We start from the raw sequence: 15,746 nt of genomic DNA on the forward strand, positions 1-15,746 counted from the left end.
ACCTGTGCAGTGATACTTTGCATTGGCTCGCAGTTAAATTCCAAGTCCTGTTTAAGATTCCTGGTCATGTTCACAGAGGCTTTTTTAGAGGGCTCCCCTTTTTTAAAAAAAAAATCGCATCTGTCTCTTAACATAGCTCTTTGATTTTCTGGTAACTTCTTCTAAAAGTTCAGCCCTTTAAAAGATATAGGCGGTCATGATGAGGTAGGAGGTAACCATGGCGCTATTAGCGGCATGACTACCCTCTTACCGGGTACCGGGTCCGGGTTCCTTGAATGAGGAATTACCGGGCCATTCCGACCTTGGAGGGCCCGGTAATTCCTCATTGAAGGAACCCAGACCCTGTACATCCCCATTCCCATTTGAGCCCCCATGGGGCTCAATGGGAATGGGGAGCATGCTAACAACGGGCCTGTTAATAACGGCCCGTTGTTAGCATGCTGGGCTGTTCGCGGGACCCGCTAAGGCCACCTGGTAAACCAGGCGTCCTTAGCGGGTCCCGCAAGCAGAACTCGTAATGAGGCAGTAAGGGGTTGATGGCTCCGGCACCTTTACCGGCGCCGTTAACCCCTTACCGCCAGGGTCGGAATGACCCCCATAGAGTGCAAGGTCCCTCCTTTTCAGTTCTGGACCTGGCCATTTGGAAAATTATTTCAAAATGGTTAAAGACCCACTTCTTATCATATGCCTTTTCACAATCCATTAATTGCCAGTTCACTCGGAACAGTGCTGCAGTGCCAGGAAACACTTTTTGGTGTGTATGTGCAATTCATAAATGGATTTTAACACTAAATTACATGATATAATGTTTTTTAAATGTCTTTTTACAATTGTATAGCACACTAAGCCCTGCAGCATCAAGGCGTTGCATTCTAAGGATATACTTATTATGGTTTTGCCCGATAATGGCAGTATTAACACTGCAAGAAAACATGTCCATGCTGACTCTGCCAATGTATGCCCTTATTAGTGTTGGCCCCTATGTGGGCCGTACCATACACATTAAAGGAGCACGCAGGAGCCAGTCTCCATTTCAACCTTCTCTTTATTTCCCTCCTTAAAACTGCCTTTCCTCCTCTCCTGCCCCTCCCCTTTCTTCCCACACCCTCCGACTGTTCTGTGTCCTCCTCTACTTAAAGAGGCCCTGCCCTTTATTCACTTGCAACACCCCCTCCCACTTAACATGAGACTTTCCGGGCTACATTTGCTCAATAAGACGTTGGGGTCTCTTTGTGGGTCGATGAGGCCTGCTCGGTTCTCGCGGGTCTCCCCAGCTTTTTCTTGTTGCAGTGTTTCATATGTCTCTTCTCTCTCTGTTTCCTCCATCTCGATCTCGGCCTCTTTCGTTGGTTCATATTCTTCTAGGTATAACTTGTGGAAGAGGGAGGTCTGTGGCGTCATTTCACTGTGGTCCTATGTCGTGGTTGTCGCTGGTTCTTTGTCCCTTGTCGCTAAGATGGGATCTGCGTGGTCCGTCCTTTCTTTGGCTTTCCTTGTCTCTCCCGTCCCTTGTGCAGGCGTATAGTCCTTCACCTGGGTGACTCCAAATTATCTGTAGAGGATGTTGAAGAGGGTGCTCTTTAGTGCCGTCCGATGGCTTAGGCGGCTGTGTCCTATAGCTGGACTCGGTATCATGTGGATGACGGTGGGTACTCTGCACTGTACCTGGGTTGGGTCACAGCGTGGTTGTCATTTTGGTTGTACCGGCTGTGCTATTCCCCATTGGAATATGTGTGCTAGGGACCTGCCCAAGGGGTATGCTTCCTCTCTGGTTTGATAGCATTGCTCGTCGTTGGCGTTGATTGTGGCTTCTGCGTCCCCCCATTTCGGCATCCCGTAAGGTCTTCGTTGGTTTGACTCCGGGTGGAGTGGGTGCTCATGCCCACGCGGCTTGGGCGGGATGGCCCTCATGACGGCAGTCTGTGCCACCAGTGGTACCGGGTTCTCTCTTGCGGCAGCGGTGTCTGGATCCTTCCGTGTATTGATCGGGCGTCGGGCCCTCTTGATGGGTGAAGACCTTTAGCCAGGCTTGGTGGTGGTGTAGGTAGGCCTTCAGGGATTGTAGGCGGTCTCACTCTGCAGCTCGCCTGAAGGTGGCCTTCTTGGCCACATCGCCGGCATCTCCTTCCGATGGCCGGGCATGGTCATCTGTGTGGGACCTCCACTGCGAACCTGTGCCATTGCCTCTCGTTCAGGATTTGGTATTGTGGGTTTCTGAGTCCTCATCTTCTCCTTGGTCTTGTAGGCCCAGGGAATCCCGGCTGTCCCACTGTGAGGGCCACAATGTAATCACTTTGGTGTTTATTTTCAATGGTGGCTGACTGAGTGTCTACTCTCTCATACGTTCTTGCCAGGTTGAGTATCTTTTGTAGGGAGAGGGGTCTTATGAGAAGGTAGATGGTGGAGTGCACTTGTAATGTGCAAGTAGACCTAAATTACAGAGAACAATGTTTAAAGTTCCATTTCAGAATCCATAGCAACATATGAGAATATATAAAGATGAAGCCATTGGAAATGTGCAAGGTGATTTATTCTAAGTACAGCCACAGCCGACACTTGTTTCGACCATTAGGCTTGAATGCCTGGGCGGAGGTTTAAGAAAAGGCGCACTGTCCAGTCTATTTCAGTGGATACTCATTAGGTATGCAGGTTTTCAAGCCACGAACTCTGATGACATTTAACAGTGGTATTTTGATTAAAGAATCATCCTTGCAGCACGGTATCTACCTTTCACATCCAAGAATCACTACTGATGCTTTACTAGGGGACCATGTCAGTATTACCCTACTGCCTTGAGGACGACCTAATGGTTGAAACATGCGTCGGCTGTGGCTGTACTTAGAATAAATCACCTTGCACATTTCCAATGGCTTCATCTTTATATATTCTCATATGTTGCTATGGATTCTGAAATGGAACTTTAAATATTGTTCTCTGTAATTTAGGTCTACTTGCGCATTACAAGTGCACTCCACCATCTCTACTGTCTATTACTTTGGAGGCATTGAGGGGAACCTCTTGTGTACTTTTTGCTGCATCTTGACGAGATTTCAGGAAGTTGAGCGCACCTCGCATAGTTATCCCCCCACTTCTTTATTTGTCTTTTGAGAAGGTGTTTCCGGAGTGTTGACAAGGTTGTCGCTGGTTCTTTGTCCCTTGTCGCTAAAATGGGATCTGCGTGGTCCGTCCCTTCTATGATCCTCAGTCGTATTGCCTCCTCATTATTGAAGTTGTCGAAGTCGCTGCTGCTTATTTTCTTTTGGAGACAGATGACAAAATCATTCATGGATTCATGTGGAAGCTGCACGTGTTGATTGAATGCATAACGTTCATAGTCCTTGTTTGTGTGTATAATGAGCTTGTCATTGACTGCTGCGAGGAGGCTTTGGTATGTGTTCCTTTCCTGCGTGGGGATCGTTGTTATGATACCTCTGATCTCTTTTCCTGCCAGGTTGGTGAGTATAGGTATTTTGTTTGGCGGGTCGTGGTCGCCTATTGCCCGCATGAAGTCCTCAAACTCTTCGACCCATTTCTCCCACTTTGTCCTTGGTCGTGATGGGGGTTGAGCGTGAAAGTGTTGGTGCGTCTCATGAGGCTGGCATGGGGTGAGGAGGTTACGTCTGCCAGGGCTCGGGCGCCTGCGTCGGCAGCTGCTTGAGCCTGGTCAACCATGATGGTTGGGCGTATCGGTGGTGGTACCTGCGGGTGATTTGTCTGCTGTGGGCTCAGCAGCTTCTTGTAGGTGCACACTGGTGTGGTGAGGCTCTCCGATATATGGGGTCCTCTGCTCTTCATGGGCTTCTGCACTCTTTTGTTGCCACTGTGTGCACTGCATGCGTCGAGAGGTGTCCGCCATGGCAGGTTAGCGGGTGCGGCCTTGTCAAAAGGGCCTTGCTGGGTCGTAGTGCCCTTTTGGCCTGATGGATTGGGTACTGAGGCATGGACTCCCACGAGGCGCGCCGTTGAGTGAGTGTTGTTTTGGGGCCGCAGCCCTGGTGCACGAGATGCAGTTTGTGGGCGGTGCTCGCAGGGTGGATGATGCAGGCTCAGACGTGATCTTCTCACTGTTGGGGCTGTTGCCAGTGTGGATATCATAAGCATGGGGTCACTGTGCACTTTTTTGCATTTTTTTATGGCGCCAGTCCACTGTGTTTTGATCCCTTGACCTGTGTGGCTCTGTGGATGGTGCTGCGCCACTTTTAGTCTTCCTGGTGGAGGGGCCTCTGTGCTGCTAATTGTAGTGCTGCTCCTGTATTGGTGGTTGCTGGTGCAGATGCCTGATGTTAGTGGTGCATCTCTGTCCGCTCCCGCAGATTGGTTTTGGTGTGCTTTGTGCAGCTGGCCTGCAGTACTGCACGGTCGGGTGGGCAGTCTCTTGACTGTGGTGGTGGGGGCCTGTTGCCCAAGTTTGGCATTCTTCTAATGGGGTGGTTGCCAAATATTGGTGCACTTATTTGGCACACTTCTGGTGGGGCCAGTTGCCCAATATAGGTGCAGTCATATCGAGTTCCGTGTTGTGAGCTGGGCTGCGTGTCACGGCAGCTGGCTGCTGTGCCGTGCGGTGGGGCGGGCAGGTTCCAGTCTGCCCTCTCGGGGGCTCGCTGGTCTTAATTTATGTTCTTGGGCTGCAGCGGCTGTTGGGGTTTAGCCGCCTTGCCGTGCCCCGCAGTGTGGTGGGCCACTTTTGGTCTGTGGCGGTGGTGGCATGGGGTCCTTACCGGCACCGGGCCGTGCTGCTCTCTCTGTCGGGGCACCCTCTGTTGCTTGCTGTGACTGTCTTCTCTGGCGTATCGGGATCCCTATAAGGTCCATCATGACTTATGGGCTCCGCTCTTCTACGTTCGCTTCTGCTCCGGCACGGGCTGCTGGGCTTCCCACGCTGTTCACCAGTGGCGGTCTTCTTTGGCTCACTGGCTCTTTCGTGCTTCTACACGGGCTGCTGGGCTTGTCACTTCCTGATCCTCTCCCACACTGTTGTGGGCTGTTGGGCTCCCCTTCTTCAGTCCGCCATCCTGGGTGGAGCGCCACTGCCGCGGCATCTGTAGGGTACTGCAAGGCTGGGCTTCACCTTTTCACCGTGGGTAGCCAGTCCTCTGCTGGCCAAACCAGGCCCGACGTCACACTCACTTTGCTGGGTGCACTCGACCCGCTGACCTGCTGCTGGTCTGTGCCTCTACTGCTGGCCTTCCTTCATGGGCCACATGGTCTGCTGGGCCGGCTACTCCTGTCCTCTGCTGCGCACTTCACGCCTGTCTACTGCTTGGCTCCCTTGTCCGACGTGGCTTCTCCTGCTGGGCTCAGCTGGCCCACTGTGCTGCTGGGTGCTCCTCACCCACCCATTCAGTCTATTGCATGGCGTGGGGGTCTCATCGGCTTCGTGCCAGTTGTTGGCCCCTCTGTGGGCCGTACCATACACATTAAAGGAGCACACAGGAGCCAGTCTCCATTACAACCTTCTCTTTATTTCCCTCCTTACAACTGCCTTTCCTCCTCTCATGCCCCTCCCCTTCCCCTTTCTTCCCGCTCCCTCCCACTGTTCTGTGTCCTCCTCTCGTAAAAGGGGCCGTGCCCTTTATTCACTTCCAATAATTAGCATTGTAAAAAAAAATCATGATGGCTGTACCCAATGATACCAACATTGTCACAGTAAGATGGCTGTGCATTGTAATGACAGTTTTATTTATTTATTTATGCATTTATGCATTTATATATTTATTTATTTAGACATGTACATAGCTCAAGATGGAGCCAGAATGAGGCGAAGGGACATACAAAAACCAATTAACTGATTCATTGGGGCCTAGGCGGCAGGTTACTTGAAAAGCTCTGTTTTGAGTTTTTTGCGGAAGACCAAAAGATTGGACTCCAATCTAAGGTGCTTCGGCAATTTGTTCCAATTACAGGCCGCTCGGTTAGGGAAGGCTCTGCCCGTGCCGAGTTCTTTCTTGTGTTTCAGGGGCGTTATGAGCCCATTTGCTTCTGATCTTAATGCCCTGGGCGGGTGGTAAAAAGTGAGTTGGGACGTTTTATTTTATTTTTTATTTCTTTTTATTTTCTATTTTATTGTATATGGTTTACAAAGAAACCTTTACAAACAAAATTTTCAAAAGAGAAATTAAAACACTTTTTACATTCAAATTTTTGGTATGCAAACATATTAAAAACATAGATCCAATTTCCAAATAGTAAGGGACACATTTAAAATATTCAATGCAGTAACAATTCGACACAGAAATTTGAGATATAGAAAATACACAATAGAACTTCAAATAACTAAACAGGAATTGAAAATTTCATGTAGACAGGCATGATCATGAAAGTGGGGCGTACAAATCTAGAGCTTTAATAAAACCCGCCACAGCAAGTCCATCCTTGATATTAGTAATATAGCAAGACACTGTGACCAGATAAGATTAACAGCCCCCAATTGACCCATTATGTTGAATCTAGCTAAATATTTGTCCCTTAGAGTTGTCAGAGCAGTGCATTCTAGAAAGAGATGGCGAGAAGTCTCACTCACCCCCAAAATTTTGCAGAAGCGACAGGTAGGATCTAATCCAGAAAACTCCTTCCTTTTGTGTAAGACTTCCAAGGTGGGAAGGAGATTCCATCTGAGTTTGAGGAGAAGTGAACGATAATATCGATTAGGGAATTGAGTCAGAATAAAAGACAACAGACCTCTTTTCCTATGGTCAAATTGTAGGTCTCTAAGAGAGGGATAAGAGTGCAATTTTTCAATGGTGTTACTCCAATCATGACTAAAGAGACACTCCTTAACCTTATTGGGGTTCGTTAGCAGAGTGTACCTATCCGAGGAAATATTTGACAAGGTCTTATCACAAAGATCACTGAATGCGTTCAGATAGAGATTACGATTCAATGGTCCCTGTGGAAGAGTCGTATCACCCATATCAGCATAGAGGGTATCAGGTTTCGGAGAAAGTAGAACTGAAAAAAGAGTGAGGACCCTCCAAAGAATCCTGGCTCGCAATGAGACTAGCCCTAGTTCATATCTTATGGCTACTATTGGAATAGAATTTGGCAATTTCAAAATTTTCCTCCAATAGATACCCTCAAGAGAGTCCCAAAAAGTAAAAAGTGCAGAATAGTGAAGTTCCATTCCATAAAGTAGCTTTGGGGTGACCTTACCCTTGAAAAAGTCTACTAAAGGTTTGAGAGAGAACATGCAATATTTGTTGTCTAGTCTTATAGATTGGGAGATAAGTGGGAGCAGTTTATGTCTAAGAAATCGTCTAAGTTCAATCGCCGAGGGTTGGGCCAGAATAAGAAATCCAAGATAAATGATTTTATGCGCTCTGATGATATTTTCACCACCTATTTTCCATACTTTGTTATTCCCTTTTCTCCCCTTGGAAAATACCATAGTACGGGTTTTGCTCGGATTGATCTTCAACCCATTTAGAGTAGCATATTCTTCAAATTTACAGATGAGCCTCTGCAGTCCAATTTTAGTGTGATCGAAGAGAAGAAAATCATCGGCATATGCCAACCATGAGAGCCTAAGATCCCAGAGTTTAGCGCTTACCATGCCCGTATTTCCCAAAAAGTCACCCAGATCTGCCATATAAAGGATAAAAAGACAGGGAGCTAAAGAGCAACCCTGTCTCACCCCAATACGGGTCCTTATCCTTCTAGAAAGAGTTCCTGCCAAGTCGAGCCTAATATGAACCCCCGAATTTTCATACATTGCCATGATAAGAGTAAGAAGGCCGGCCGGAATACCCCATTTGGTTAACTTTTCCCAGAGTCTTGACCTAATTACTAAATAAAAGGCATTTGACAGATCAATTGAAGCAACGTAGAGACAGCCGTCATATGTACCCCAGGTAGAACTTTGTAGGGCAGTAATGATGAGACCATTAAGATTAGTTGAGTGGCCCGCCCTAAAACCTGTTTGTTGTTTCGGGAGAATATGATTTTCCTTAATCCAGACGTTAAGGTGGGACAGAAGCATAGAGGCAAAAAGCTTGCAGTCTGCATCGATAAGAGAAATAGGTCTGTCATTTTTGACCAAAGTACGTAAACCTCTCTTAAAGATGGGCACAATGTGAACGGTTTGCCAGCTAATGGGAACATTCCCAGAATTAACAACGTCTTGGAAAAGTAAGGAGAGGAGGTTGGCCCAAAGATGAGGTTCAGATTTAAATGTGTTGTTAGGTAGGCCATTAGGCCCCGGAGCCCTAGATTTCTTGGCTTTAGAAATAATCAATTATAGGCTTCCAGGAGTCCTTATACATATTCTTCCCCGAGGGACAAGATTCTAATCCCTCAGCCCCTGTATCGAACAATTCAGTGTAGTGCTCTACCCACTGAACCTCTGGGATGGCATTCAACTGGTCGGCCTCCGCCACATCATCTAGGCTAGACAAAGTAACCCAGAATGCCCTCAAATCTCGTTTGATTAGTACTGCAAGCATATATTCCATGTCATTTTGTAGCATAGTAGCTTTTCTTGACTTACAGTAATTTTTATATTTTTGGCGGATAGCTTTAATTTTTATTTTTTTATTGACCCACTCAGTGTCTAGAGCTTGTACACCTCTAATAAGTTTCCGAGTGAGGGCCTTTACATTAGCCAACTCTTGATCGAATCTATGAGGGTAAGATGTTTTGAAGACGGTCTTCCTAAAATGGCCGTGAATACTACTGTGAAGAGCATTAAGAAAACTATCAAAATAAACTGTATTGAAAACTGCTAATTTCCAAGAAAAAGAGGTAAGATTAAAAGAAGATATCAGTTTGCAGTTAAGGAAACTGATATTTAGGTGACCAACGTACCCCTGTCCCTTGTCCCACAGTTTGGAGATGGCTTGGACCCCCAGCAGGCAAAAACTTAATGGGAAAAGGACAGACAAATGACACCCGGAGAATACCATGATCACTCCATGAATTAAAAGAGACCTCGACTTCGGACAAGAGAGGAGACAGAGAATGATCTACATAGACATAGTCTAGAGTAGATGTTGATAAGGATCTACGGCATGTAGGATGAGGTAAATTAATAGCATCATAGTGGCCATTAAGACAGGTTAGACCAACTGAATCCAAAGCGAAATTCCAGAGACGGCCATGTACAAATTTCAGGCCTGGGCGGGAATCATCCTCCACAGCCAATCCCAAGTCGTCATATTTGGATTCAGAAAAAATAGCACAGTTAGAGTTGAGATCACCTGCAAGAATCACTTTCCCTCTAGGGTACAGAGATCTCCAGGAAAGAAGCATATCCGTTAACCTTTGTAGAAACGGCTCAAGTGCGGAGATTCCCTTGTGCCAGTATACACACCTCCAGGGCCAAGATGCCAAAAGGCATATCCGGAAGAACTTTATTCCTAAAACCAAAGGAGGTTCTAATTCCTATAAGAATACCCCCAGAGGGCCTCCCTGCCAAACTAGGTTTAGCATTTTGAGAAAAGATATCAAATCCATCTAGAACGGGAATAGAAAGCATCCAGGTTTCCTGCAGAAAAAAACAGTGGGAAGTCCTAATCATAGATACAGTGTCCAGATTCGTAAAGAGATGGGAATTACCTCTGGAATTCCAAGATAAAAATGCAAAACTATTCGAGGGGGAAACCTTTGTAGAAAGTTCAGAATGAATCTGATGGTACTCATTTCCACAGACCTGCGGTAACCTGTGCCCAGTTTCGAGAGTTTCCATTAAATCTGGGCGTAAATTGCCTCCGTTGGGGCTGTGGAACTCTTTCCGGGTGATATACCATAGTGAGGTTTCCCCTATAGTCTGCACCCCCTCCCTTGTTACTGGAAAACTGAGTGGATTCCAGTAGGTTTGCTTCGAAACCAAGTTGCTTTAACCCTTCCCTATGCCCCATAATCAGTTCCAGAACCACTCTTGATTTAAGAACGATATTACTAACATCTACCAGACCCTGAATAGGGAAAAAAATACTATCCATGTCATAACTAGAGATGAGAGAGAGCGAGGGTAATTGGTGAAAAATCTTTAAAATATTGCCGCGATTAAGACAAATTGGCATGTCTTGACCCCAGAGACTTGAAAGCTGAAGAATATCAAGCGGATCTTTCACTTCTGCTAATTGAGGTAGAGAATCAGTGATCTTTTTGGTGAACTGAGTTAAGGAGTCAGCCTCCAAGTCGGGGCCCCTTGCACCCCTTAATATAGACCTATTTTGGATTGCATTTGGACCCACAGGGAATCTTTCACATGAGTTGAAAGAATTATTGTAATGGTCAAAATATGGCTCAGGGCGATCACCTTCATTGCCCATGGCGGGGCCAACACTAGACATACTTAGATGAGCTAAATTAAGAGAGTTAGGTACGAAAGGACCCCCCCACTGATCGTACTCCCATACCACGGTCCCTCATTATAGGCTCGGTATTGGCAGGATGACCCTCAGTAACGGCAGGGAGAAGGGGGTCCAAAGATAAAGAAGAAGTATATGGAGCCCCATCCTGTGAAGGGATTATAATTGAATTAGGCACTGCCCCACTAACAATTTCAGGAACAAGTAGCTCCTGGAATAGATGTTTAACCATGTCAATATTAACCAAGTTTGCCGTGATCGACGCGATAGTGGTCTCTGGATGACGAGAATCCTCCAGATATGGGATTAGATGGAATAGTTAGGATTTCAACATCTGCGGAGGAATCCTGCGGCTTAGTAATAGAATTGGGGGATGATTCAGCTGAAGCGTTGGTGGACGTAGGTTCTGGTAGAGCTGAAACTATTATAGAAGGGCTGGAGACCGAAATGTCCACAACCCCCTCAGTATTAGGCCCCACTACTAAAGGAACAGTATTGATGGTAGTAGAGCCATCTACCAAGGCGTCAGATGAACTGGATAGTGCTAATGCAGTGGGAAGTGAATTAAATGTGGCCGGAGTGGCCACCATATTAGGTATAGAGGTCACAGAAACTGCAGGTTCAGCAAGATTCCCAGTCCCCTTGGGAACAAGAAAAGGGGTTGTAGAAGCTAACGTGTTTTCCAGAAAAAGATTTTAAAAAAAATGATTAGTATATGAATTGATGTTTTTCAAATTCTTCTGATTTTTAGTTTTCTTCATTTGCAGAATATTTTTTTTTTCCTTCCTATACAAGGTGAACCTTTTTGAAGTATCATTTCTTTAGTGAGGTCAATAGGATCAGATGTGTTTTCTACAGTCAGAATGGATAGCGGGACCACAGACGAGGCGACGTGGACTCCCTTAGGTGGCTCGGCCAGTTCTACAGTCCTCCCTGCACGGGGAGGAACTTGAACAGTAGAATTAAGAGGATAGCCCGAGGACTCCACTTGGACTTTCTCCTCCATTAATTCCGTAATGACTTTGGTGTGAGGGGTAGGGAGTTTTACCTCCATACCAGAAACCTCTCGCACACCCTCAGATGTCATTGGAGGGATCATCGGAGGATGATCACAGATATCCTGATCCGAGCATCGGGGAACAATGATACCCAAACCCATATCTGAAGCTACCCCTTGTGTGGTCAACGTTTTCCCAATGAGCCCTTGATTTACCATTTGGGCATCAACAGTTAACTGGTTAGAGAGGATGGGCTCAGAGCCATGTGTATGCATTACAAAGTGGTTTGCCTTAATAATTTTAACTAACTCTTCAAATCTATCAAAGCCCTCTAACCTGGAATACATTTCAGAGAGAAGAAGTGAATGTGATCTAACCTCTGACCAGATGTTGTCATACAGGCTCACAAAGGAGCTCAGAACCATGTTCAGAGTCGAAAGGGTAGGTTGAGAAAGTTTAATTCTGTCGTCCGCCTCTTTAAGAGTATGATGCAGAATGGACTTGCTGCCATAATCCTTTTTAGAGTCAGGGAGTAGACCCCTTTCTCGCATCCAATTTTGTTTTTCTGTATACTCATCAATAAAATTGATGAGATCAGAGGGAGAGCCCACATAAGAATCGTCACAAATTTGCTGGGTGACATTATCTGTATTATTAGAGTTGAGACCTAGATGGCTATCAGCGATTGCCCTATATGCACATTCGATTATGCTAATATCATCAATATCCTGAGCTTGAGGGTCTTCAATCACTAGTTTCTTAGCTACATCGACTAAATGAGAATGTTCCAATGTGGCCACTATAGGAAGTGTAGAGATTTGGCCAAGGTACTAGTTGCAGTCCTCTTTCCAAAAAAATTAGAGATTTTTTTCCCTTGGATAGGTTTCCCTTGGGTACCCATATTAGATTTTGTTTTAGGGGTGAGATTATGGTATTTGTTAAGTGGAGTTTTAAACACAATGGGTTTCACTGTAGGAGTATTAGGAGTTCCAGCTAGATTGGCAGAAAGATTAACATGAATAGAGGAGGTATGATTTACACCCCTAACAGAGGAATAACCCTCCGGCCAATGTTTAGTGGATGGAATAGCATCTTTCCCATTGCCCGCAGGAGGGGAAAGGCGGTCTGCAGCCTCTTTTGTCACCACCGAAGAGTCTGTAGCGTTAGCTACAGAGTCATCCACCATACCAGGCAGTGTAGGCATCCTAGGATATAATTGAGCAGGGGTTGAAAGCACACTATTTACCATGTTGTTGTTAGAATGGTCCATATGGCCCCTAGCCTTTGGTAAACTAAGGCCTTCCTCAGGATTAGAGGCTATAGTGGCTGCTAGGCGCTCTTCCTGTGTGTCCATGGAAATGTCTTGCTTCTCAATATAAATGCAACTGTTATAGGCTGTTGTACATGGAATAATACCCATAGCATTAAATACCTCAGACCTATCCCTGGCATGGATTTGGGCCTGAGCCATGGTTTTTAGGGGAGAGGAGTCAGGGGTAACAGCTACTGGTACATGATGTGAATTATCCAAAGCAGCAGGGATGGAAACATCTGAAGCAATAGTGACTGGCGAAGCAGAAAGGAGATTTTCTGTAGCAGAAGGAGTAGAGACAAAAGAAGCCTCCATAGCTGTCTGACTTCTAAGTCCCTTACGTGTCATTCAGGCAAAACCAGAACCCAGGGGTAAATAGGGGGAGTAGAGAGATGACAGTAAGGAATTTAGACTTTGAAACTCGGTTTCAGTATATAACAGTTCGGATAGAGATAACCAAAAAGATAGTATATAAAGCAGTCAATAGGATAGTAAACACTAATATGTGGAATATTGCACTAAAACCAGAAGCAACATGAAACAGGTCTAAAACTGCCCTGAAAGCACTCTTAAAAATAGAGATTGCAAATAGAATGGATCTATGCGTGTCAAAATAGAAAATTATGAATACAAATATAGTTTAAAATGTATTAGAATTAAAAATGTCCTTTTATCAGAATAAGATCGAGTTAAATAATTTAGAAATAACTTCATTCAGCCATAGAACCCAGTGAGGCAAACAGTCTCAGGGTAGGGAACGCCCGACAGCTTATGGAGCTGCCAGAGTCCGACTCTCCACCCCTAACCCTGAAGACTGGAGAAGCTGGTATAAATGTGTTTGCAGCTCTCGAGTCCGGACCGATTTACTCACAGGTCACAGCCAAACAGCACAAAAGCGGCTCCAGCCCTTACTGCCTCCAGGGCTTAACGCCGCAAGGGTGGATATACCAGCAATTTATGCTGGAATGGAGTCACGTGACCACTCACGTGTGCACGATAGGCCCCGCCTCCTCCAGGAAGCAGGGAGAGCAGCAAGAGCTCGGCTTGCAGTGCAGCTGGGCTGAAAGTCAATTGCGGGAAAAAATCAAACGCTCGATACATGAAGCGCACCTTCCAGTCAAACAAAGACACGCCGCTCGGGCAGATATACTGGCAATTTATGCTGGAATGGAGTCACGTGACCACTCACGTGTGCACGATAGGCCCCGCCTCCTCCAGGAAGCAGTGAGAGCAGCAAGAGCTCGGCTCGCAATGCTGCTGGGCTGAAAGTCAATTGCAGGCATAATCAAATGCTCAATACATGAAGCGCACCTTCCAGACAAACAAAGACACACCGCTCGGGCAGATATACCGGCAATTTATGCTGAAATGGAGTCACGTGACCACTCACGTGTGCACGTAGGCCCCGCCTCCTCCAGGAAGCAGGGAGAGCAGCAAGAGCTCGGCTCGTAGTGCTGCTGGGCTGAAAGTCAATTGCGGGCAAAATCAAACGCTCGATACATGAAGCGTATCTTCCAGTCAAACAAAGACAGGCCGCTCGGGCGGATATACCGGCAATTTATGCTGGAATGGAGTCACGTGGCCACTCACGTGTGCATGATAGGCCTCGCCTCCTCCAGGAAGCAGGGAGAGCAGCAAGAGCTCGGCTCGCAGTGCTGCTGGGCTGAAAGTCAATTGCGGGCAAAATCAAACGCTCGATACATGAAGCGCACCTTCCAGTCAAACAAAGACACGCCGCTCGGGTGGATATACCGGCAATTTATGCTGGAATGGAGTCACATGACCACTCACGTGTGCACGATAGGCCCTGCCTCCTCCAGGAAGCAGGGAGAGCAGCAAGAGCTCGGCTCGCAGTGCTGCTGGGCTGAAAGTCAATTGCGGGCAAAATCAAACACTCGATACATGAAGCGCACCTTCCAGTCAAACAAAGACACGCCGCTTGGGCGGATATACCGGCAATTTATGCTGGAGTGGAGTCACGTGACCCCTCACGTGTGCACGATAGTCCCCGCCTCCTCCAGGAAGCAGGGAGAGCAGCAAGAGCTCGGCTCACAGTGCTGCTGGGCTGAAAGTCAGTTGCGGGCAAAATCAAACGCTCGATACATGAAGCGCACCTTCCAGTCAAACAAAGACTTCAAATAGGCTGGTGCCTTGCCATATAGGCACTTGTGAGTTAGGCACATAGACTTAAATTGTATGCGTTCCTCTATTCTCAGCCAATGAAGGTCCCGTCTAGCTTCACTGATGTGTTCACTTCTTGCTTTCTTTTTGACCATTCTGATTGCGTTATTTTGGACCAGTTGGAATTTTTGGATGCTTTGCTTACTAGCTCCTACCAGGAGGGCATTACCATAGTCCAGACGTGACATGACAGTAGCTCTTGCTATTGTGGCACAGTTTTTCTCACTCAATAGTGGTCTGATGGCTTTAAGTAGCCAGATGTAATAGTTGCAGTTTTTACTAACATACGTAGCCTGGGCATCAGAGTTGAGGGATGCTTCCAACGTCATGCCTAATGTTTTAACCTTATCTGTCACTGGAATAAGGGTTTCTTTAATTTGGAATACCTGATATTCCGCGGGGAGTTTGGCACGAGCCTGGATGGAGCCAAATACCATTAATTCGGTTTTATTGCCGTTCAGGCCCATCCAGTTATTGTCCATCCAATCTTCGATGTTTCCGTAGAGTGTATTTAGTATCGTACTATCCTTAGCGCAATCCCCACGCAGTTCCAGGACCAGCTGAGTATCGTCAGCATAGTTGGTAAAAAATATCTGGAGTTGTTGTAGTAGCTCACATAGGAATTGGATCTACAGGTTGAAGAGCAAAGGGGACAGACTAGCACCCTGTGGTACCCCGCAAAAGATGTTAAATTCAGAGGAGAATTTGTCACCCAAGTGTACTCTGGATATTCTGTTTTCTAAGAGGGATGATAATCAACTTATTGATTCCTTGGAACAATTAGCGACCTTCTCAAGTGCCTCTGTAACAGCACATTTGTGTTGTATTTGCCAATAATAATAGCACTGCAATTGTACGAAAACACTTGTTTTGGCTTTGTTCAATAAGGCCAGTTCTGCAATTATAAGGAGGTACTCATGATGGCTTATCCGACAAGGTCAATACTGT

Source organism: Ambystoma mexicanum, chromosome 2q (assembly GCF_040938575.1).
Source record: "Ambystoma mexicanum isolate Mex_15411 chromosome 2q, UKY_AmexF1_1, whole genome shotgun sequence".
In the NCBI taxonomy this organism is placed as follows: domain Eukaryota; kingdom Metazoa; phylum Chordata; class Amphibia; order Caudata; family Ambystomatidae; genus Ambystoma; species Ambystoma mexicanum.